General features: G+C 38.1%; 1 protein-coding gene and 1 pseudogene across 2 annotated transcripts in view; one reads left to right on the top strand and one right to left on the bottom strand.

The window, feature by feature from the left end:
* Nucleotides 1-24,575, top strand: part of SLC25A21 (solute carrier family 25 member 21) — a gene marked incomplete at its 5' end in the record, with an annotated part of 482,512 nt that overhangs the window by 8,349 nt on the left and 449,588 nt on the right. The window lies entirely within an intron of this gene.
* Nucleotides 2,560-2,890, bottom strand: LOC308436996 (large ribosomal subunit protein eL33-like; annotated as a pseudogene). Its single transcript has one exon. The product of its transcript is annotated as a large ribosomal subunit protein eL33-like (transcript).

Here is a 24,575-nt window from a genome sequence, read left to right as displayed (position 1 = left end):
AACTGGAAAATTGTTGTTTTTCAAGTAACTACAGTGTCTAAATTGGTGTAGTGTTGATTATTACTGGATCTTGATGTGATCATAATTTTTATGTCTTTTAGATATTCTTTAATATCCATGTATTTTTGTTGGTTTTGTTTGATACAGGCTTATGTTAACTTGCTAGGGCTGCCAAAACAATTTATTCTTTCGAAATACTTGGGGCTAGAAGTCCAAAAATCAAGGTTGTTAAGGCAGCTAATAAAGGAGAGCCTGTACCTTAGTCTCCCGCAGTCCTTGGCATTCTGAGTTGTAGATTTGCTTGTCCAGTGTTTGAATCCATTCTCACACGACAGCCTCTGCGTTTATGTTCAGATTCCCCCTGTATGTCCTCTTAATCCACAAAGAGTTGGTCACAGAAACTGTGTTTTTGAATAAGGCCACATTAACTGACACCAAGGACTCCTACTTAAACATATCCTCCCTCCTCCCTCACACACATGTATATATGTATGTATGTGTGGCACATTGCACATGCTGTGAGAACAATCACCCCTTCATGAGTGTGAGCCGGAGTGTGACATCAGTGTCTTCCTCTGTTGAGCTCCACCCTAGTTTTTGGGTCAGGGTGTCTGAACCTGATGACACTATTTGGCTTGATGGTCATTGATTAATTTCTCCCCAGTGCCCTTCCTAATGCTGTGATTACAGAAAAGTGTCCTCTCAAACCCAGTTTCTTTCCTGGATCCTAGGGATTCAAGTGAGGTCCTCATACTTGGCTACACACTCTACCCCCTGAACCTGCTCCCCAGGCAGGTTCTTTATATGTGCGTCTCAGGATCATAGCTCATATTCCAATCTGGTTTTATGGCTGTTGTTCTTACATTTCACCCTCTCTGAACGTATCCTCACTGGATCTTCAACTTACTATAATTTGTGTACGTATTTTTTCTCTTTTTGCTGAAAATTTTACCTGCCGTTTTTTATTCTCAACTTTGTCTCATAGTTGTAGAATTTCATACCTTTTTAATTTTTTTTCCCTTAAAGTTGTTCTTGCGGTCTGTTTACAACAGTCTTCCTGTTTGTTCATTTATTTTTACAGGGTCTGTCTCTGTAGCTGGGGCTGCCCTGCTTCTCACTATGCATGAGACTGATCCTGACTTTGTAGCAGTTCTGTCTCCAGAATATAGATTTAGGCCACTGTGCTCAACCTCTGAGTCCTTCAATGTCTCCCTTGCTGACTATCCAGGCTTGTCTGTTAACTTCTTGACAAAGGCCATCTGCCCTCTGGCTAACTTGTAACTATTTGCAGCAACTCCCAGGGACTCCCAGGTCTGTATCTGTAACTTCATTTTTCCTCGAAGAGACACATTTATATCTTTAAAATATATTAATTTTTTGAGGATTCCATGCATGCATGCCAGTGGACAGTACTCTTCCCCCAAGTCTCCCAGATCACCCTTCACTTTCTACCCACTGAGTCTAATTTGAGTCTAATTTCATGGGAACTGGCCACACCCTTACAATTTTTCTTCCTTCTGCCAGAAGTTATCAGCTGTTCAGACTCCTCAGCTAGGTGTGGGGGCTGATAAGCCATTCCTGTCCAAGTTGTACTTTCTCAGAGCCACATTGCTAATGTGCACAGTAGAAATGACATGGAATCAATACTCGGCTAGGCTCTAGTGATTTTCAAAGACAGTCTGAAATTACTTTCTCTTGCTGTATGGTCATATTTGTTGCATTTTTTGACTTAAGTCATATTCCCTTTGTCAACTCCAGAAGTCATAAATGGATCTTATGTGTTTGCTTAGGTTGGGTAGATATTTGCAGTTATCATGGTCAATAAGCATGATACAATTAATACAAACTGATAAGACAAATCTTATCTTCTTGAGTGCCCTTAACACTATTTATTGTGTTCAAAGTATTTCACTTAGCTTAAATCACCTATCTTAATTTGTAATTTCTTAAAGATGAGGAAAGTAAATCTTAGAGAAATGAAGTTGTTTGTTCAAGATTAGAGACAAAGGATAGAACCCAAATTCTGCATTCTATCTGTCTGTCTATACACACACACACACACACACACACACACACACACACACACACACACACACCAATATAAACCTTGAGCTCTCAGTCACTACACCACACTACTTAGGGTGCAGTGTGGGAGATGATTCACACAGCCCCAGGTTCAGCACACTGTTTCTGCTCACTGGGTTACGAATCCAGAGTTGCTTTGGGAAGTTGAGTGCGGTAGAGCATTTCTTGTCTTTACAGGATCTTTAAACACCAGACCTTAGCTCAGGTGTGAGAGTGCACAGAACAGAGCTCAACAGTAATGGGCATTTCATTTCTGTTGTCTACTGCATATGCTTAGTTAAGACGATTCTAAGCCTTATTACCTCCTGTGACTAATGGAACATCCAACCAAGACACAGGCATGCTTCCCTGATGTAAGGTCGCCCCCACAGAGCACACTGAAGCTTAGCCATGTAAAGGGAAAGAATCTTAAGTTTTTTGAAATATGTGTATTTTCTTTTTAAAAAAACTTTTATTTATTTACTCTCTGTTAGTTTAAATCCGGGATGTGTACAGCATCACACGGATTCTGTGTCCAGTGGCCTTTGCAGGAGGGCTGTTTTGGAATTGATTATGAACCATGCCACTGTTTCCATGGGCCCGAGTTACTTTTCCCCCAGATAACTCTGGCTCTATTTGGTTTGTCTCCAGGAGTCACTGTATTGATTTTTGCATTGTATACATAAGCACATTTCTTGCCTAAGTAGAACTCAGTTTCATCTCGGGCATAAACGCCTTCAATCTTAAGAAGAGCTGTGTGCTCTCTTTGTTTCCAGAGTCCTCAGTTGTAGTCAGCAAAAATGGCCTCGCACCACAGCCTTTGCATTTTTTTTTAGAAGTCCTGTTCCCAGCAGGCCTCCACAGGCACCAAGATGGTGGAAAGAGGTGTGTGTATTTTCAACCTCTTTCCTCCCTGAATAAGAGTAGCCAGTTTGTGTTACACTTAAGAGTGGACTTAGCTTAGTGTAATAAAAATTACAGTATTGTAAAGTGAACACATGTCCTCCTCTTCTGTGTTTTATTTCTAACAGAATTAGATGACATCTACAGTGTAATTATGCCCACAGTTTTATAAGGTGAATGCATTAAGGAAAGATGCTTATCAGCATGCTAATATTTCTTCAATAGTTACCAATACTTATGGACCACAAAGAAACACATGTAGAAAAGTGTTGAGTTTCTTTTTTTGCTGTTGAAGCTATTGTTGTTTTAGAAAATTATTGTAGTGAAACATTAAAGCACTTAATACTATTTCCTGAGATTTGAGGGTGAACAAGGTCAATTTTGAGTTTCCTACTAGGGCTAGAGGATCTGTAACAGTCACTTCCGTCAAAAGCTAGGCCAATCTTTCTCTACTTATGTAGACCTATAGATGGCGCTGCCTTCCTATGGCTTAGATGAATTGCTTAGGAAACAAACTGTACGTAGACTTAGATCTAGAGATGCTTAATTTCTAATTAGACTCCATCATTACAGGCATTTGATACAGATTCCTTCAGATGCCTTGCACAGAATCTAGAAGATTCTATAGTTGAAAAACACAAAGGACTATACTTTAGAATTAAAACTCTCTTTAGTTAGAATTAAAGTATGGTTTTCAGTTATGTGTGGGAATATAAGGTAGATGTAGTAATAGAGATGGAAAACATTTCTATTTGCTATAATATTAATTTTTATGGCGGTCTTTGTTTAGGATGTAGGGTCAAACAAAAATTGTCGATCAACTTGAATAAATATCATATTGGTTGTTTTTAAGATGTTATAGGTCACTTGAAACTGCTGGATGCTGTAATCTGGCTTTTCAAGATTTTCATAGCTAGAGTGTGTATTACAGTAATAGTGAATTTTAAACTTCTGCTAGCATGAGCAGGGGTACCGAGTACACTGCTGTTACTTTTGTATCTGAGTCAGCGGTTAAGAATGTTGGTTCTTGTTTTAATGCAGTAGCATTTACCATAAGAGATTGAAGATAAGCATGAATAATAATTGCCCTTAAATATAAATTTCAAATAAAAATTTACATTGATTCATACTGGGCTGTAAATTTGGTTTGTTAGTAGAAATTACTGAAAGTTGGTTTCTGTAAACACACGTTTAGCCACATGATGGCAGTACAGCTTTCTCATGGCCTCAAACATGCTTTTTAGTTTAATGATTATTAAATTAAACTTTTTCATTCTTTCTTAGAAATATATGTGGGTAAGGGCTTTTGGGACAGTTGTAATGAGGATAAATGCTGTGCTTAATACAAGAAGGTAGAAGAAACTGGTTATTTATTTATTGATTAAGCAGGGTTTAGTCACAGTAAGTAATCATACTCTTCAAAACTGAGGCTTTGATAATATCAAAGTCTATTGGAAGCTTTCTCCCCCGGACAGCAACACACTCTCAGGGTCACTGTGTTTGCTGAGCGTTCAGTAGCTACAGTTTGGATTAGAGGCTCAGCAGACAGAAAGGAAGAGTAGGACAAACCTAGAGATCTGGCATCTAAGTTTAAAAAAAAAAAAAAGCAGCACATTGTCTTTAATGCCCAAGTAAATCTTGTTGAATTTATATCTTCTGTAGGTAGAAGGCCCATCTGCCCTGTCAATAGCTATAAACTGACACCATATGAACCTACAATGTTGCCATGGCTACACTTACATATGCAGTGCATAATGTTAAAGGTTATTTTCACTTTTCAACTGCTTTTTTCACTATCACTTTAGTTTTTATGTTTGTTTTCCTCCATTAGCTGACAACCTTGCACAGTAAAGATCCTGCAATGAGAGATTGCCTGTTAGGTTTCTTTATTTTGTGTGTTCTGTACAGCAAGTGGTTAGGTGACATCCACTCAGTTAATGTAGTGCTTTCTATAGAGCTATAAAATCCCATGCTTACGTATCTTCGTCTGCAGAATGACTATGTCAGCAGCAAAGAAAATAACTCCTGCTCTGGTGACCTACAACTCAGAGGTCTTTCAGGGCAGCCTCGCTTTACTAATGGAGGAAATGTCCCTCTGAGAGAAGAGTACTTTTTTGTTTTTGGGAGATTTTTTTTTTTTTGTTTGTTTGTTTTTGTCAACTTCCACCCCTTTTTGTTTTGGAGCTAGGGTATCTAAATGAGAGTGATTCTGTGTTAGCCAATGCGATTTTTCTCTCTCTAGCAGGTCTGATAAATCATCAATACAGCACACAGTTGTTCGTGGCAAATATATACAGAAATACTTTCCATTGTAAACTATTTTCTACATTTACTACTTAAATAATTAGGAGTGGATTGTATGGGTTTTTAAAAAGTCTTTTCAAAGAGTGGATCATGTATTTTCGTTACACTGAACTCAAGAAATTCTCTTACCTCTTGAGTAGCTGGAAATAAAGATTTGCACCATTTTTTATGGGCACATTGAGTCTTTAGAAATCATCACAAGAGTAGTGTATGGTGTTGTATGCCTTTAATCCTAGCACAGTTAGGTGTCTGAGTTCCAGGCTGGCCTTGTTTACACAGAAGTTTCAGGCCAGCCTGGCCTACATAGCAAGTTTCAGGCTACCTAGGGCTCTAGAACAACAAAACTTAGATCAATAAAATAAAAATCGACAGATGTAAAAAAAAAAATAAGACCAGGACAGAAATAAATGAAATGTTGACAAAAAGCAATACAAATAATCAGTAAAACTGAAGAATGGTTGAAATTCGGTTTCTATTTGTAAGAGGCACATAAAAAACATGAGTTTGTGCGTGCATGCGTGCGTGCATGTGTGTGTGTGTGTGTGTGTGTGTGTGTGTGTGTGTGTGTGTGTGCACGTGTGCGTGTGTGCGCGTGTGTACATAGTGCCTTAAGTACATAGATATTTTTACAGAAATGTGTTGCTTTAGGTGAGTAGTTTGATTTGAAGATGCATTTCTCTCTAGAATGTGCTGTGTTAGTTTGTCCACTTTTCAAGACCCATATTAGAAGTAAAATACCACTAATTGGAGCTTTAAGCCCTGTAGCATTTGGGATTCCTAACCTTACTAAATACAGACTGCCCTTCTAAACCTAGCTTCCAGCGGGGTTTTATAGATTCTAATGTGGGATCAGTGAGATCGATTTATTCAGATGTTACATTATCTAGTGGTTTTTTTTTTTTTTTTTTGCCAGTGAGAAGGAAAGGTGCCAGCAGCCGGAGTAAGCGGGCACCAGGCAGAGCTCGCAGGATGTATAAACAGACATCACATCTAGGGCTTCATAACTGCAATTCTCCTGGTTGCACCTAAACAGAGAGTGTCCCCTTTCTCACTGCAGTTGTGTGGGTTCGAACTGTGACTACGTGCCAGCACTCGTCTTTGAACATCCTTGACTATACTGTTCTTCCCCATTTCAACATTTATTAATTTCAACGATCATACAAAGTATTATATTTCATTGCAAGTTTTAATAAGGAATCTATACTTTTGATTCCCCCTCTTCAGTTCCCAGTAGCCTCTTTACATGTTCATGACACGTGTGTTCCTAAACCCTTACTCACTACTTGAACACATCTTTTCCTCTCTCGTGGTTCCTGTCTGGTTATGTGACTCTCGGAAACCCCATCCATCTAATTTCATGCGAATTTCAAATGCTCATTATTTTGGCATGACTAATTAAAATTTTATCGTGTATGCGCACTAGACTTCATTACCTGTTCATGTAATGATGGCCGTCTCATTGTTCTTACGAGTGTCTTGTTTGTGGAAAACGTCTACTTAATCTTAATTATCTTATACCCCCCCCAATTATTTGTTTTTAACAAGGAAAGGATTTATGTTGTAGATATTCTATTATTCTTATTATTCATAATATTGCTTGATGTGTTAAAATTATCTATTCTGGATACATTTTCTTGATCATTATTAATCAAAGTGTCTAATGAAGACCTCACCTTCTTGAAGTGAATTATCCCTGCATCCCTGGAGCAAGAGGGATGACTCAAATGGCGACTACTCATTTACAGCCTCTCTGTTCCCTATTATCCTAGCATTATTAATCAAGGTGTAATTTGCTGGCTTTCCTTTGCTCAGTCCTTTAGCCCTAAGACTGCACACTAAGAGCTGGTTTCACACTGCTCACAAGCCGTTCATGTTTCTCTGACTTTTTAAAAAGGATGTTTTGAATCACAGAAATGACCAGTGGAACTGTAAAAAGGTTTCCTTGTTATTAGTATGTGTGTGTGTGTGTGTGTGTGTGTGTGTGTAAGAGTGAGCATGCGTGCCATGGTGTACTTACCATGGCACATGTGTGTATGCCAGAGGATAATTTAGTGGAGTTAGTTTGTGTTATCTTCACATGGGTTCTGAGACATGAACTTAGGTCAACAGGCATCAGGCAAAGGCCTTTATGCACTTAGTCATTTTTCAGGCCCCGAATCTAACTTACATTTGCTTCTATAGATTTATTTTATGTGTATGAATGTTTAATGTGCATCACATGTATGTATGTATGTATGTATGTATGTATGTATGTATGTATGAGTATCATATGAGTGCCTGGTGCCTGTGGAGGTCAGAAAAGGGGTTTACACGAGGTTGTGAGATGCCTTTGTTTGCTGAGAACTTAGCCCAGATCCCCTACAAGAGCAACAAATAGTCTTGTCTGCTGAGCCATTTCTCCCATCTCTCCTAATCTCAATTTCAAAATCCTCAGTATTAGTTTTTGAAAATGGTAGCTATATTGACAAACATGATTAATTGTACATTGTTCCAGGTGGATAATATGCCAAATAGTTACATCAAATCAACTTTTTAAATAGTCTTCAGACCATGCCTCACTCTTTAGCTATGGTAGAAAAATCAGGAGAAATGAATTTTGAGCCAATCATAGAGGAAAGTGGCCCTGTCTGTCTCACTCAGATACTGTCAGGATTGTCACACGTGTCTTTGGTGTCACCCCCAAAACTCATGCCCATGACATTCTCCAGCATCTTCTCTCCTTCCACCTTGGTTTCTCTGAAGAACACACATGCCCACATACTCGTCTGTTCTTCCCCATGCACACACACTCCAACACACCAGCATTTCTTTGTCACTCTGTCCATAAGCTGATTTTCAAGGCTTTTGAAAACCGACACCCTGAATATCTATGAATCCACTCAGGAAACGTGTCTTGAGTGTTCTGTGTCTGCCAAACCTTGTTCGAACAGGCTGGGTGGCTATTGTGATTTTAACCATGTGGAGTGTGCCATGAAGAAAGGGCGGTAACAGTTCGCCAAGCCTGTTTGCCAGAGGGCGTGCTCTGGATTCAGCAGGCTTCACTACAAGTTGATATTTTACTTTTGGAAGCTAGTTAGAAGCATTGACAGAAAATACTGCCAACTTTTTTTCCTGTTCCGTCCAAACTTTTTTTTTTTTTTTTTAACTTGCAAAGGAATCTGAGTGTGTAAAACTTTCCACTATAAGCCACCTGTAACTTAAAGCAGTCCAACTGTTTTTTCAGCTGCCTACAGCTCTGTTTCTCAGCAGACAAACACTGACAGATAAAGATGGCTTTCCCCTGAGATGGCCTGTTCTGTTTGTGGCTGTTCTGTCACCACCAGAAGGGACAGCTCCCCTGGTCCACAGGAAACATAGAAAATGCAGTTTACAGATGCAATCACATGCTGACTAGCAACTAAAATAATAATAGCCAAATAATGACTTCATTGTTCTTCCGTGTCCATGACAACTGGGAGGTATGCAGTTAGGCTTAGACACTGCCTGAGATTTATTCTTCGTCTCGGATACTACTGTTCTGAGAGAATTTAAAATCCATTCTGACATTCAGGCTGAAAAGGTCCACACTTGCCCCAACACTTCTAATATCTGGGTTACTCTAATGGTTTTAGATTCTGGAGCTAATTATCGTGTCTCTTATAGTCACAAGCCCTTGTCTTTTTAAAGGTCGGCTTCCTGGCTGCTTATACTTCCTGTGTAGCCAGTGATAGTCTCCGCACTAGAATTCGACAGCTCTGAGAGTTCTGCCCTACCCAGTTAACACCAGTGAAACCTTACACAAATTTCTCAATTTTTTTTTATTTTCATGTCCTTATTACAAAATAGTGGTAATAACAGAATCTTTCTCCATAGGTTGTTGTAAATTAAATGAAATAATACACATAAAATATATACTCTATCATTTAGCTAAGCAGCTACAGGAGCTATGAATGCTAATCTTCTGGGCAAGATTCCCAAAGCAGTGTTCTTAGCCTGGACACTTGGGAATCAGTTAGGTAACGTTAAGACGAATGCCAAGACCACACCCTGGACAAGCTCAGTCCGTCTCCAAAGACTGAATTTAGTACTCACCACTGTTCAAATTGCTCCATTTGTACTCAGTGTGTAGTGGAAGTTGAGCAATACTGTGTTTGAGGGTAACGCCTCCCCATATTAATGTGCACAGAAAAATATGTGCATGAAAAATTTACTAATGTTGATATCTTGATTAAAAAGTGATTAGATGTAGAAAAACTCAAGAAGTTTCCGGGGGTGGAGGCTTTTGAGCAATTGACTCTATTACTAAGCATCCATTCTAGATTTTTTTCTATCTTCCTTTTTGTCTTGTCACAGGGTCTCATTCTGTACTAGAGGGTGGCCTGGGATATGTAGTCTAGTCTGGTCTCAGAGTCATGGTGGTCCTCAGTGTTGAGACCATGGGTATGAAGCACCGCGTTTAGGCAATTTCTAGTCCCTTCTTCCTATCTTCAGGAGGATTCTGGTATATTTCAATAGATCACGTCTTAGTAGGCCTATTAATGACTTCAACTTTAAATTCCTTTAAGATTTTAAAAATAAACATTACTTCTAACACTTGGTATTTGCTTCTGTGGATATACAGTTTGAACTGAATATGTCACTGGCCATACTTATTACATACGTATTATTATTGTTTGCTAGGGCTAGCATTATTGTTGCTACCCCTGCATATATTTTTCAGTTCTGAGCAGTGCATTCAGGGTGGAGGTCAGCGACAGGCATTGTTTCGAAGGTGGGGAGACTAAAGAAGTATAATAGTAGATAGCTCAGCAGAAGCAGAGCGAAAACGTCTGTGTCCCACAGAGGAGTTCCTTTTGTGAAATCAGGAATTTGTGCAAATATGTGTTGAATCGAGTTCTAGTCATGTTTATCCAAGGTAACTCACAGCTTTCATTAGGAGCTCTATATATGGTGCTCTGAATGCGCCAGAAAGCATCCTGCTTGTGTAGACCAAGGCAGAATATATGACTTGAAATTGTCATGGCCAAAGCTAGCCACACCATTATGTAAGTAGGAGAGAAAAGGAGATGAGGACATGCTTCCCAAGACCGAAACTGCCACCTTGTAAGGTTCTTCATGTGGTAGTCCACTAAATGCAAGACATAGCAAGGTATTGCTATCCTTTGCGACTGGATTATCTGGTGATACAGTATACTTTAATTACTACAGTATATTTTATTTAGAGAATGTTTAAATTTTATTTACATTAGCTTTTTGACTGCTTATATTCATTTTAATACTGTAGAAACTTTCTTACATTTATTTGATTTGTTTTTTCAACAGTTTTCGTGTTTTGAGTTTTTTAAAGATTTATTTCTTTATTTTATATATGTGAGTACACTGTAGCTGTCTTCAGACACACCAGAAGAGGGCATCAGATCCCATTATAGATGGTTATAAGCCACCATCTTACTGTGTTGCTGGGAATTGAATTCAGGATCTCTAGAAGAGCAGTCAGTGCTCTTACCACTGAGCTATCTCTCCAGCCCTGATTTGCTTTTTAACTTAAAAGATATGTGAGTATTTTATGTGTATGAGTAGTGTGTGTGTGTGTGTGTGTGTGTGTGTGTGTTGGATTGGATTTATTGCCTTACTTGCCTTTTGTAATTAGCTATATTCTTTTAATTTAAAGCATAATTCAAGGGCTCCGTAGACATGGCTTCTTCAATTCCTTTTGAGAATCAACTGTCGCATAGAAAATTATTAAGTAAAAAGATTCTGTGTTTTGAATTTTCCCTTGGATACTTTATGATTGGAAATAAATAGTTAAATTAGTCTTTTCTCTGAGAATAAAATTTTATCAAGTACTGTTGAAAATTAAGACATATTATCAAGCAACAAATCAATGAAATACCTCTTACCTTGTCTGAAACTATTTTAGCTTGATGTCAATAAAGTTTAAATTAGTTCAGACTTTTCTTATTACAATAAATGTTTCCTTTTTTAAATGCATGATAATCATAATCAAGACAAAATTTGTCCTGTTATTTATTTTCAAAATGATTGTACATGTTTAGCAGACTTTTGATTTAAATCCTCGGTGATATATTGAAGACAGATGTTTAGATGACCTCATGTTTAAAGTACTGTTGTATTTGGACACAAGATTCAATTTTCCTTAAAATCTCTTCTTATAAGCTAAACTCTATGGCAGAATACACAAACTAATCAATGATTTTCAGTGGGTTAATGCAATTCCTATATTTTGAACAAAAATACTATCTTTTATGAAATTCTGCATAGTACAAAAGAGTTGATTATGAAACAGCTGTTTACAAATGAAAATATTGTTTTTGGCTGGCCAGCTAAATGAGAAACAGATTTGAAAAGTTCCAAGAATTTGAATGCAAATTTACCATATCATTTATACTGAACCAAAGAACATTGGTAAGATTGCAACATAGTTTATAAAATAATTCAGTTGCAGACGGTTTTGTAGTATAGAAATATGAACATTGAGACATTGAGATAGGTTTTTAAAATGTTTCAAAACGTTTTTTTTTTTTTTTTTTCTGTGTGAAAGCCTGTGTAGAGCACGTGCCAAATGTACTCCAAAGCTTTTTTTTAAAGGAACTGATGAACTGACTTTTAACATTTCAATAAAGAGAAATTAGGAGATGGAGTATTAGAATGTATAGATGTAATAGAAATTACTTTTCATGCAGTAAGTTAATGTATATGAGCAAGCATGTATAAGAAAGAGCTTTTTAAGTATTAGCAAAATGTCGGGTTTATCAACAACCAAGACACTGTAGAGTCAAAATAATATTTATGTATAAATTTTAATTTTTTCAAAAATGATTTACACTGAAGACCTTCACATTTTCTCTTTAGAATATTATATTAGTAAATTTTGGTCCTTCACATGTTTATACATGCACACTGTGTATTTTGTCCTCTCTTTCCCAGATCATCTCCTATTTCCCTCACTCCCTTGCATCCACCCTCCCTATAAATGTGTTCCTCTTTCCTACTGCTCCTCATAGTTTTGCCTGTTTCCTAAGTATGTATAGCAGTAATCATGTAAGAATGCAGGCTTTTCAGTAAGCACGTATTTAAGGTCTCGCCATAGCTCACTAGCTTATTTCCTTTTGTCTCTGGATCATGTGTGTTGTGTAGGATGTACAACAATTAGGTCACACTTGGTCTAAGTTTGGCTTCTAAGTTTGACAATGATGAGTAAAGCCGCTGCGGCCATTCATGTCATGTTCATGTGTGAGTATGTTTTTAGCTCTTGGATAAATGTCTAAAGCATATGTGATTGTTGGGTTGTTGAAATATTGTTAAATAAACTTTGTTATAGAAATATACTGTTAAATAAACTTAACTCTAATATTAAAATCTTTGGTGAATATCAACAGAAGGGTAATAGTTTCCTGTATTCACAAGTCTCAATTCTGGATGAATATCAACTGTATATTTTTTTCTCAGTTCATAGTCATGTTTAGGACTAAATGGCTATTCAGATTCATATCTTTCACCACCCACTTAGTTTTTGATGAATTTCAAAGTGAGATAAAGTCATACCTTGGTAAAATCATTAGAATCAACGTCTGAAAATGATTTAAATAGTGGACAACACACAATTAGGTGAAGGCTGAAGTTTGCTCAGGAGACTGGAGCATCTCCTTCTCTTTCAAGGTTCGTTTCTAAGGTACTTGTAGTAGGAAAGAATTCTGTTAGACATGATACAAAACCTTTGATTAATCTGAGTCTTGGTGTTGCACATCTATAATACTAGTATTTTCAAAGCCAATACTGCAGAGTTGGGAGTAGGTGATTGTTTTACATAATGAGTTCTATGCCACCTTGGGATACCCACACAGTAAAACTTGTCTCAAAACCAAACCAGAATAAAAATTTTTGTATATACTTCTATCTCTACAGACAACTACAGATCACACATATTAAGACAGATAACATTACTGCACAAATTCAAGATCAATCAGCCACTGCACTATCAAGTGAATGGTAGTGGGTTATTTGCTTCACAGTGTTATCATAGTAGTTAACCTTTATTCGGATGCTATTGTAATATTAGAACAGAAACAGATTTTGGGGGACTTTTTAATAATTAATGATAATTAGATGATAATAATATATTTTACAAATACAAAAAACTGAGAATGTTGAGTGACTATTGCACACATGATCAGTGTTAGCCTGCAAGCCTGAATAGTATAGATTCAAAAGACCCATGCAAAATTACTTGAATATATTATCTTCTCTCTTTAGCAAATTGTTGAGTTACATGCAGAAAAAGGTGTAAATATTTATACTTGTCTGGTCAATGATGTGGGTCCTTTGGGATTTATATTTAAAGAAGGCATCTATGTATAAAGAGATCCAATAAAATGATGCTGTATAGCTTTGCTGAGGGTATAGGGCAGAAGGTATAGAAGCAATGGGAAATATTGAGCTTGACTTTCCAGGAGATCTATCTGTAAACACTCCGTAGATTTTCTTTTAAATGTCTTTCTAGAATATATGATTTTCGGGTTCTGAACATGGAATTTAATGCAGCGGTTGGTACTCTACAGTGAGGCAAGTTCTGTCAGTACACACTTCTGTAACCACAACCCTGCCATTAAAGACTTTAGGGTCATTATTTTACCCAAGGCTGGTCAAAATTCTAGAATTACTTTAAAAAGTTTTCACATGGTTTCCCACGTAAATTGAAGTTTGGCATGATAATTATAGAGATTCATTTTTATTAATTTCTCTGTTATTTTTTATTAAGCATCACCTTTTAAGTCTCATGAGTATAAAATATTAGTCATTACTGCCTTTTCCTATTGTGTGTGTTTCTCACTGAAACTATCCCTAACCTCTAGGCCCAACTTCTTCTGCCCATGATGCTTTTGGCTTCATACAGATTTTTTGACAAGGATGGCAACAATGGCTGTTGAGCCTAAGTCAGTCCTTCAAGCTTCATTTAACAAACACACTACACATGTGCAGTGTCCCTTGAGCACTGGAATATGAATGGTTTGGAGCTGGATGACCCCACCAGTAACTTGAGCTCCAAATGAGAAAGACAGAATGCTTTTTTTCTGCGGAAGTAAAGCATTATGTTGGGTTTCAGTGGAGAACTAAGGAAAAGTATGGTTCTTATTCTTAGAGTGTGAACTAAAACCCAGGGAAGTGACTATGTGAAAGAGAAAGGACATTGATTTTTATAAAATACAAAAAAAAAAAATCACTTGGATTTGGTAGTTGATTAGATTTGGGTAGTTGATTGAGAAAGAGCCTCACAGATTTTGGTGCTATTAAATTCTGATATTATTCATTATAATGGGGCCTGGAAAATTAGATAGGATAGGATTAGACTGGATAGGGCCACATCCCATGTGTCTGCTGTTTGAATTCTCCAGTAGTAGCTGGACATTTGGTAGTTTATCTAAGATTCAAAAGTTGGTGATTCTCACAGCTTGTCAATGTGTCTCTGTGCACTGGGTAAGTGTGTGTTGTGGTGTATTTGTATGTGTTGAGGTATGGCCTTTTGTGTTGGTGTGTCTGTGCACTGAGGTACATAACTATATGTTGGGATCCCCTGAGGATATTTAAAAACCATATCCTAAGAAGATAATTAACCATTCCCAAATTCCTGTTAGAAATAGTAAATGTCACTTATAAGCGGATACTAGCCCCAAAAGCTTGGAATACCCAAGAGACCATTCAGAAACTTATGAAGCTCAAAGAGAAGGAAGGCCAGAAGGTGGATACCTCAGTTCTTCTTAGAAGGAAGAACAAAACATTCATGGGAGGAAATAAAGGGACAAATAGAGGAGCAGGAATTGGAGAAAAGATCATCCAGAGACTGATTCACCTGGGGATACACCCCATATGCACCCAATAAACCCAAGCACTATTGCTCATGCAAAGTAGTACTTACTGACAGGAATCTGATATGGATGCCTCCTCAGAGGCTCTACCAGAGCCATACCGATACAGAGGAGGATACTTGCAGATAACCATCAGACTGAACAGGAGGACCCTAATGAAGGAACTAAAGAAAGGGCTGAAGGAGCTGAAAGGGTCTGCAACCCCAAGAGAAGAACAAAATTATCAACTATCCAAACCCACCACAGTTCCCAGGGACTAAAACACCAACCTATAAATTCACATGGAAAGACCCATGGCCCAAGGTACATATGCAGCAGAGAATAGCATTTTCTGACATCAATGGGAGGAGAGGCCTTTGGTCCAGCCAATGTTCTTTTCCCAGTGTAGGGGAATGCCAGTGTGCTGAGGTGAGAGTGGGTGGTTGGGAGAGGGAGTACCTTCATGGAGGCAATGGGAGGGGGAGAGGAAGGAGATTGTGGGAAAGGGATAACATCTGAAATGTAAATGCAGAGAATTTCCAATTTAAAAGAAAAAAAGAAATAGTATATGTCCCTATTTTCTGGCAGCACCCATTCCAGAAGTGATTAATTTTCTTATGCTGTTTTTAAAGTCATCTACCTTAAGTCCATATGGCTATCCTCTTAAACAAAGAAACAAACAGAACTGTTCTAGTGTTCCTTTACTCCAAGCCCCATGGAACAGGCCTTTCTTAAAAAAAAAAAAAAAAAAAAAAAAAAAAAAAAAGCTTCTAAACTTGATTCTATTTCGATGTGGGGGTTGCAGGGGAGGGGGATCCAGAAGAAATAGTAGGACCTTACTAAACTGTCAGGATAAAAAGGAATATCAGTTACTTTCAGCTTCTCTACCTTTAAATTTGTAACATCTATTCATTTGTCCTTTTCAAGTTCTCAGTTGTTAAGGCATTCTTTGTTAAGTTATTAAGAACCAGGCTGCCTAGCTTCAAATCCCAGTGCCTCTATTTATTAAGAGGTAATATGGTGGCATTTTAAAGAATTATGAAAATTTGCTTCCTCTAAAGCCCACAGAAATAGTGTAAGAATGAGCTTTTACCTTAATTCCAGGCATAGGGATAAGGGGCTGCTCCAAACTGTCCGCAGCAGCTGACCACGAGCGGCTGACTATGATTTGCTTCATGCTCTAGTAAAAGCATGGTTTTTCCAGCTGCAGATAATTTCTGCAATTGTGTGATGTTTGGAATTCTGGGAACTTTTCAGAGGGTACATAAAGTCAAGGGTCCTGAGAGATGGGGTCAGTGGTTGTTGGTCCACTAAGGAGGTTGTTTGCTGTTAGTATAGTCAAAGAAGAGACAATTAGATTCAGGGATTTTCCTAATTTGCCTCTTCCCTTTATCCTTGTTTCTCTAACAAAGAAAGGGTGGGGGGAAACAAAGAACCTACAAAGTAACAAAGGCCAGCTGCAAGGTAACATTATCAAGTTCTATTGACCATGGAACATTCACACTCCTGCATTATTGGATTAATGAAAACAGAAGTTACATGGGCTTGCTTTGAAGGTTTACGTTAAGTCAGTGCAAAAAGTTTGTCTTCTACATGTGTTGAAGATAAAATTACTACTAGTTCCCTATTTTCCTAACTACCTCATTATTTTTCAAAGTGCTTTACCAGAAGATAATATCCTATTTTTAAAAGATTGTTTTTTTTTAAAAGATTTATTTACTTATTTTTGCACATGAGTACATTGCAGCTGTCTTCAGACACAGCAGAAGAGGGCATCTGATCCCAGATGGTTGTGAGCCACCATGTGGTTGCTGGGAATTGAACTCAGGACCTCAGGAAGAACAGTCAGTGTTCTTAACCGCTGAGCCATCTCTCCAGCCCCCAAGGTAATATTCTTAATGCAGCTACCACCTAGGATTGAAGAGAATAAGAAGGCTATTGTGGAAATAACTATGGCTCTTCTCCCTGTAAAGCACTGGAAAAGTGAGTCAATCAGAAATAGCTACCATTAGGGTAAATGACTTTCCTATGACTGAGAATAGGTCCGCCAACAAGCAAAGTAGATTCTAGCGTGGATGGAAACTTCCTGAGACTTTGCAAACCACAGATCTGATCTGATCTCTCAATATGACCTTAAATCTGTAAGCTCCTCGCTCACTTTCATATTTATCTCCTTTACTCTCTCCCCATCTGAAATAGCTTTGTGACAGTCATACTACATCTTAATCGGAACAGTGTTTCTCATTTTTGGCTGTTCATTAGAATCATCTGGAGAGTTAGGAGAGACATCTCAAGTACCAGGTCAGGTCTGACATTAATTAAATCTGAATCTCAAGTGTCAGTGCTTTAAGACCTCTGCAGGTAATTCCACCAAGCAGGGAAGTGGACCACCGGCTTAAACGAGCTACCTATTCCCTGTGAATAATTTAGACAGTCAGTCACCCCCATAGAATTTACATTAGTGTGAATGGTGCTGGAAAAGGGCTGTGAGTCACCTTTCCCTCACTGCCGACCGAATACGGCTGAGGCAGCCTGTGTTTTACGTCTCCGATGGCTCTTTACATAGAGCTGCTGGTAGATTTAGACACACCAGACATAAAACATGTAGCAGTAATCTTGGGTTAATGCCACAGCAGAATCTTTACAAAAGAGCTCCATTGAAAACAAAACAAAAAGTAGCCAAAACAACAGCATGTGTCTGACCCAATGACACACTCTAGTTTCACTACACAATTTCCTGTCTTGTCGCTTTTTCCATTAAAAAAAAAAAAAAAAACCCAAATCTGAAGTTATTCTCTATTATCTTTGTTGAAGAACAGGGACATTTAAGTACTTATATTTTTCAAAAAGTCTAACATATACACATCAATTAGCACACAGTATAATAAGTCTAGAGACTTATAAATTATTAAGTGTACTAACTTGTGTAGCTAGAACTCTAATTAAGAAACAGTAACGTCAACAGCCTAGACCCAGCTGCCCCGACCTGTGCCCCTTCCTCTTCTCAATGCCTTCCCCTTTCTCCATAGCAGTAGGGGATTTAACCATGCCCTTTTGTTTTCCTGGTGCATCCTTTAACTTTTTCATTGAAGTATATTTTGCTTGCCCATTAGAAGAAGCCTTTTACTATGTGGCCAAAGTCATCATCTCTTTTTCTATGGTTATTTTCCCCATCTGTTTAGAATTCACATCCACACTGCAATGTTACCTCATCTAATCAAGCAGGAGAATGTCTGCAGAGTATGTGTGCCATAAACTACTTAATTTTGAAGTGCAACTGCCAGGGCCTTAATGAGAAACCAGCAAACCTTCTTAAGTCCTTTTCAAAGCCTTGATTTGTGAGAACCATGCAGTATGTGCAAGCTGCTATACATTTTCGAAGATAATTTCTTTTTATTTTTTTATTTTTTGCTTATCTAAGAGTTTCTGTCACATTGGTATCCACGTGATATACTTTATTGCTTGTATTTATGATTTTAAGCACCCACAGGTTGCTTATGCTCATTCTTCTTGGAAAAGTGAAAAATAGTCAAGACATTTGTGAATATCAACGCAGGGCAAGCATGCTAGCTGTCTCCAAAGAAGCGTGCCCTGCTTTAATAGCAGGCTTCAGTTTTATTTTCATCCTTTGTAATTTTGATAGAATTAGGACCGACAGTGAGTTCTTATTTCATCTTTAAAGTCTTTTAGCAATGCAAAGGACATTGGCCCTAAGAAAACCAGCACAGTAAATCTTAAACAGATTTGGTGATTTTTATTTCAGGTAGGAAGCTAGTAACATAATAATTGTTATGCAATAAGATAAACACAGTATATACTAAGCAGAAAAAATTAACTGAGGATAAGATTATAAAATATTTGAGACTTTATAATAAAAACATACATATTTATTACATAACCCCAGATAACTTGAAATTTCCTATGTAGACCAGGTGGCTTTGAACTCACAGAGACCCACCTGACTGTGACAGGATCCTGAGTGCTTGTAATTAAAGGTGTGCACCATCATGCCTGGCCCTATACTATACATTTAGAAGATTCTAAATGTTTTGAGGGCTGTCTTCCTTCTAGGTGAACTATTTTCATTTACTTTGCTATGTGAAAATTGTTGAATAGACTGTTCCATGTATCAGTGGATGAATATGGAGAAATATGATCTGGAGAAATTCACAGCTTCCCTCTACTCTGCATTCACCTTTTTTACTATCTTGAGGCTCACTGTGGTTGTCTCCAAAGGACAGATTGTTGCTGGTCAGAAATGTGCTTCAGAGTCACTTATGAACAATCTGAGAAGGAACGGCAGTTAGTTGGGATCATTGCTGAGAAGGAAGTAACATGTTTTTTCATTTTCTGATCCAGACAAAGAAAGTATGGATTATAACTCTCTCCAGCAGAGAGGTCAGGATAATAGTGTGCCTAGACTAAGTGCTGACCAGCCACTATGCATGATGAAGTTCAGTAGCTGTAGTTGTGAATCCAAGAACATGGTGTTTATGAGACTGTGGGGTGTAGCCATCTTTTTGTGAGTGTTATGAAGTCATTTGGATAAGAATTTTAAGTACAAGCAATGATTCTCTGCACTTTATTCTTTTAAACTAGCACCTTCCAGTAGACCATTCTGCATTCATTGAAATACTTTATCTTCATGGAGATAGCGTTGAATACACAAGCAACATGTCACACTGGTCAGTACTTGGAATGTGGCCAGAGGAATTCAGAAAATAAAGTTGTAGTTTTAGCTCATCTTAATTAAGTCACTGTATGTGGCACACAGTCACTGTATTGTACAGCACCATTAGATTATGCCTTTGTGCTTAGAATAAAGAATGACAGACCACATTGGCTAGAATATTTATATTAGGGCTGGGGTAACCTTTTGTATTAACACCTCAAAATGATATCATGACTCACTTCCACAGATAAAATTCTTCCTGAGGGGCAGAGTTTTTAAGACAAAGAAATTCTTTCCCTCACAGTTCTTGAGGCTGGAAGTTTACAATTACTGTGTCGGCAGAGCTGGTTCTGAAGGCTCCCAGGAAGCCTCTTGTGCTCATTCTAATCTTAAAGTCACTGCAATGTAGACATCTTAAAAATTAGCATCATATATATTATATAAATACAACACATGTATGTATGTATGTATGTATGTATGTATGCACTGGGTTTTTTAAGACTTTATGTGGCCCTGACCACCATGGAACTCACTCTGTTGATCAGGTTGGCCTTGAATTCACAGATTACCCTGCCTCTGCCTCCTGAGTGCTGGGATTAAAGCTGTATACCACCACTGCCTGGGTAACATTAATTAATTTTATGTCTTGTATGTTGTGGGAACATTCTTATTTCCCATTCCTTAATCCCCAATGGTTTTAATTGTCTATTGTCATATGACAGCAGGACATGGCTTCCCCTGACTGTCAGTATATCTCTGTACAGAGCAAGTTCTCTCATCATCTGAAACTCTGTACTGAACTGTACTGATTGAAGTCAAATTCTAGTTCCCTGTCCAGGATTTTAATTTCAATCTTTCCACATATTGGTTTGTATTTTTTAGGGTAGGAGGTTGACAGTGAGGCAGCGAACTTGTAGAGGAATTTTAATTCAGCAACATGGCTGCTCTGGCAAGGGAATCACACCTAAAGACCCTCTAGGTCTATATGATCTGGCCAGCATGCAGACATGCCCTGGATTGCAGTATGATCTTGTTGGAATACACACATACCCACCCTTAGTACACACCTTTAATCACTAACAGTGAAGGTAAGATTAATTTTGTAGAAGAAAGAAGCCATGCTTGAAAGTGATAGCTAGTTAACTTAGGGGCATACTAAGTGATGGATCAGAGAGATATTTGACAGAGTGAGTCAGAGATAGGATCTACCCAACTCCCATGACAGAGCCCAGGGAAGAGAGGCTACATAGAGCAGAAGAAGCGGGTGGGGTGCATATGGCAGTTTGGTCAGGACACTTCTCATAGTCAGGTCGCAGGGAGAACAAGCTAGACACGGGGGAAGAAAAACAAGCCAGAAAATGAGAAGAAGCCAGAAGACTAGAACATATAGCCAACATTAACTAGTATGAGGCCAAGCAGAACAATTCAGTCAGAGGCCAAGAGAAGCTGAATTGAGTCAGTCAGCTTGGAAGATGTGATTGTACAAACGCTAGGAGCTTCTTGGCCTAGGGATATCTAGTACAGAGAAAGAAATGTTCTGGACTCAGCCCAAGACAAGTATTCACACCGCTTGTGTAAGACTCTCATCTCATCCTTTATTTCCTTAGGCTGAGGAAATAAAAGAGACATTTATATTTACAGAACCAATTTTGGTGCTCTTACGTTTTATGTTGAATTTGACAGAGGATATAAGATTTTGGATCTAAATAAGATTAGCAGCTTCAGACTTATGCTGTGATTCTGTCTGCAATAGGTTATTGTTCCTCACTCTTTCAACTATCATTGCATATGATGCAGTGCACATCAAAGATAAAAGTCTGGATACAATGGTGATAAAAACCTGAAATATCTGGAAGTTCATTGTGCCCATAAGCTAAAGTTAGAAAATGTCAGTCAGATGACAGCTACCCCCATAAGCACACGAGTCTAATCTTTGTAGAACTAGATGGTGAATAACTGGCTGGAGTGTTTGGAGTCAGACATTCTTTTATCAGGATCTTGATTCTGTTATGACATGGTTGTATATGCTCAGGTTCATTTTCCAAGTGCTTTGTGCCAAAATAACAACAAAACAAAAACAAAAACAAAATAACCCCACCAAAAACTGAATCAAAATAAAAAAACCAAAAAACCACCAAGAGTAAAAGCAGTGTTTACAGGATGATGATTGTGAGATGTCTGAGACCGACTTGTCGATTAGTGAACAGTGGTTATGTTATAGCCTGGTTCTGTGTTAGCATAAAATCCTCTCACTTTCCTTTCTCTCACTTTTCTTTTATCATAGGGGAGACATGTTCTCAGAACCAGAGTAGGGTTGGGCAAGCATATTTCCATATTATTGTTGTGGAAAAACATGTTTTTGTTTCCCATAGACATTAGCCATTTTTATTTCAGGTACTATTAGTTTCAAAGGCCACTTTTAAAGCATTTGCTTACTGTAAAAGTAGAGTTGATTAACTCCCAGCAAAAGCATTCAGGGGACTCTAAGAACTGAACTATTGTAGTCTTGGGTTGTATAAATTATTTTCAATATCTCAATAATTACAGTGTGAAATGGACAGCAGCAACTGTCATCTGGTATTATAAACAGAAATTAAGGATAAATGGTTTCTAAACAAAGAAATTATACAATAGAATTTCTTTTCTTAACATTGAAAATGGTCAAGTTCTATGTCAGTGGCTCTGATAAAGCCATAGTGTTGTCGGCCCTGACTGGTGGCGTTGTAATGGTGTAGCTATTAACTTGTTAATGACTTGCCAGCGTGGAACACCACAGTTAATGTTCATTGCAGTGCTTGTTCAGTCCTGATTGTGGTATACGTACAGCACATGTGCAGAGGGCACAGCCGCTGACCGAGCCATAGCACAGCAGTGCCCTGACATGGTTAGCAGATCAGACAGACAGTATCTCATGACTGCCTAGCCCACTTTGCAGTATATCAGAACTTTTGTGTTCTTCCCCAAATGAAGAAATGGATAAAAAAATAAGTGAGTTGTCTGCTTGTCATTTGTGTATGGTGTGTATGTGTGTGTGTGTGTGTGTGTGTGTGTGTGTGTGGTGTGTTTGTGTGTGTATGCATGTGTGTGCCACAGCTTGTGAAACTTGTTTTCTACAACTGTGTGGGAACAAACTCAGGTTATCAGATTTTGTGACAAGCACGTTTACTCTCTGAACTATCTCTCCAGTTCCAGCCCCAGCCTGGCTTTTTAACTTATGTATAAGAATAAAAAGGAGATGATGTAAAACTTCGAGACCATATATCTTTGAAAATGATTATGTCATTCAGTGATCTAACCATAGTTGGACAATACTATCACTTTTAATTTGCGTGAGAAATAGAAGTTTTCTTTTGAATTGTTACATTTTTTGCAGTTTCTTTTTGATACATATTCAATACAATGAAATCTGGGCATAGTATTTGAGAAGCAGCCTTAAATTAACTAAATTACTGTATATTCTAGTTGACTCTTACGCATAGTACTAGACTATAAACTTATAAATGTATTTAATTGCTACACAGACTTGGAGTCATTTAAAACAGAAAAAAGGGGTTTCTAACCATTCTAATCATCCACAGGAGACTGCTGGTCCTAGCCCCACTTTAGTGGTTTGAATCTGGAATGTACCTCACAGGCACATGTTTTGAACACTGGGTTCCTAGCCTGGTATGTTATTTTAAAAGTTGTGTCTGGCAGAAATAGGTCACTAGGAACTGACCTTTGAAGATTATAGCTGCCCCTGGCTCTGGCAATGGTCTCTGCTTCCTCAAGGCTTGGGGGAGGGTAAAGTGCCCCTCCTCTTGCTCCTGCTGGCAGAGGAGACCCTGGTGCCATAGTGAACTGAGATTGTGCTGAAGCTATGACCCAGGTGGATCTCAACCCCTCACATGGTTTTTGGCATGTTTTGGTTACAGCAATGCATCTCTACTCAAACAGAACAGTACTAATCACAACTCATAAAGTAACGTTTTAGCATTTTCTAGTTTTCAGGAAATACTAATAGGTCTTTGAGTTAACTATTATGTGAAAGTAATAGTCAACACTCCAGTAACTCGGTTTTCTGCTTCTTAACCTAATCATAAATACTTTCTCTTAAGATCACTAGCAGTCCTATCATTAACTGGAAGTTACTATCAATGATTTCTCTACCAACTAACACAATGGAATAAAATGTAACCAGCATAAAACACTGGCAAAGTCACATTTGTCTTAGGTCATTTTATGCTACTTCACGTTGTTTCCTTAGGCCTGTATTTGAATCCAGAACCACGGGACCCGGAACTCACACCTTTCTGCTTTGTTTTGCAGTGGCCTAAGAAGGTAAAAAGATTTCTCGGAAAGCACACTCTTAGCTAGCAGCACTCTAGAGGCTGATAGACTGGGGTTTTAGACCATTGAAGAATACTTTCATAGGGAAGGGCAGGGGAAGAAGAGACAGAACATGAAGCTGTGGTCAGGGAGCTAGGAGGATCTAGGAGGAATTAGAGGGAAGAGACATGATCAGAATATATTGTATGAAAACATTTTAATTAACACTAAACCAAAATAGGATTTTGATTGATATGTGACTTTCTAATATTGATGCATTCAAGTTGTGTTCTTATCACATGATTGCTCCACTCTGCACCAACATATCGACTGGTATTGTCGTCGTCCAGCTCTTACTTAGCTATCTTAGTGAGACTGTTAACGAGGGTGGCTTCCCTGCTGTATATAGAAGACACTATCTCAAAGCAGGTTTCTTAGTCCTTTGGCTCTTACAATCTTTCCACCTCTTTAACTGTGTTCCC

This window comes from Micromys minutus (assembly GCF_963924665.1).
Source record: "Micromys minutus genome assembly, chromosome: 1".
Taxonomy (NCBI): Eukaryota; Metazoa; Chordata; class Mammalia; order Rodentia; family Muridae; genus Micromys; species Micromys minutus.
The sequence above is the reverse complement of the archived record's forward strand: the minus strand, read 5'-3'. Positions and strand labels throughout refer to the sequence as shown.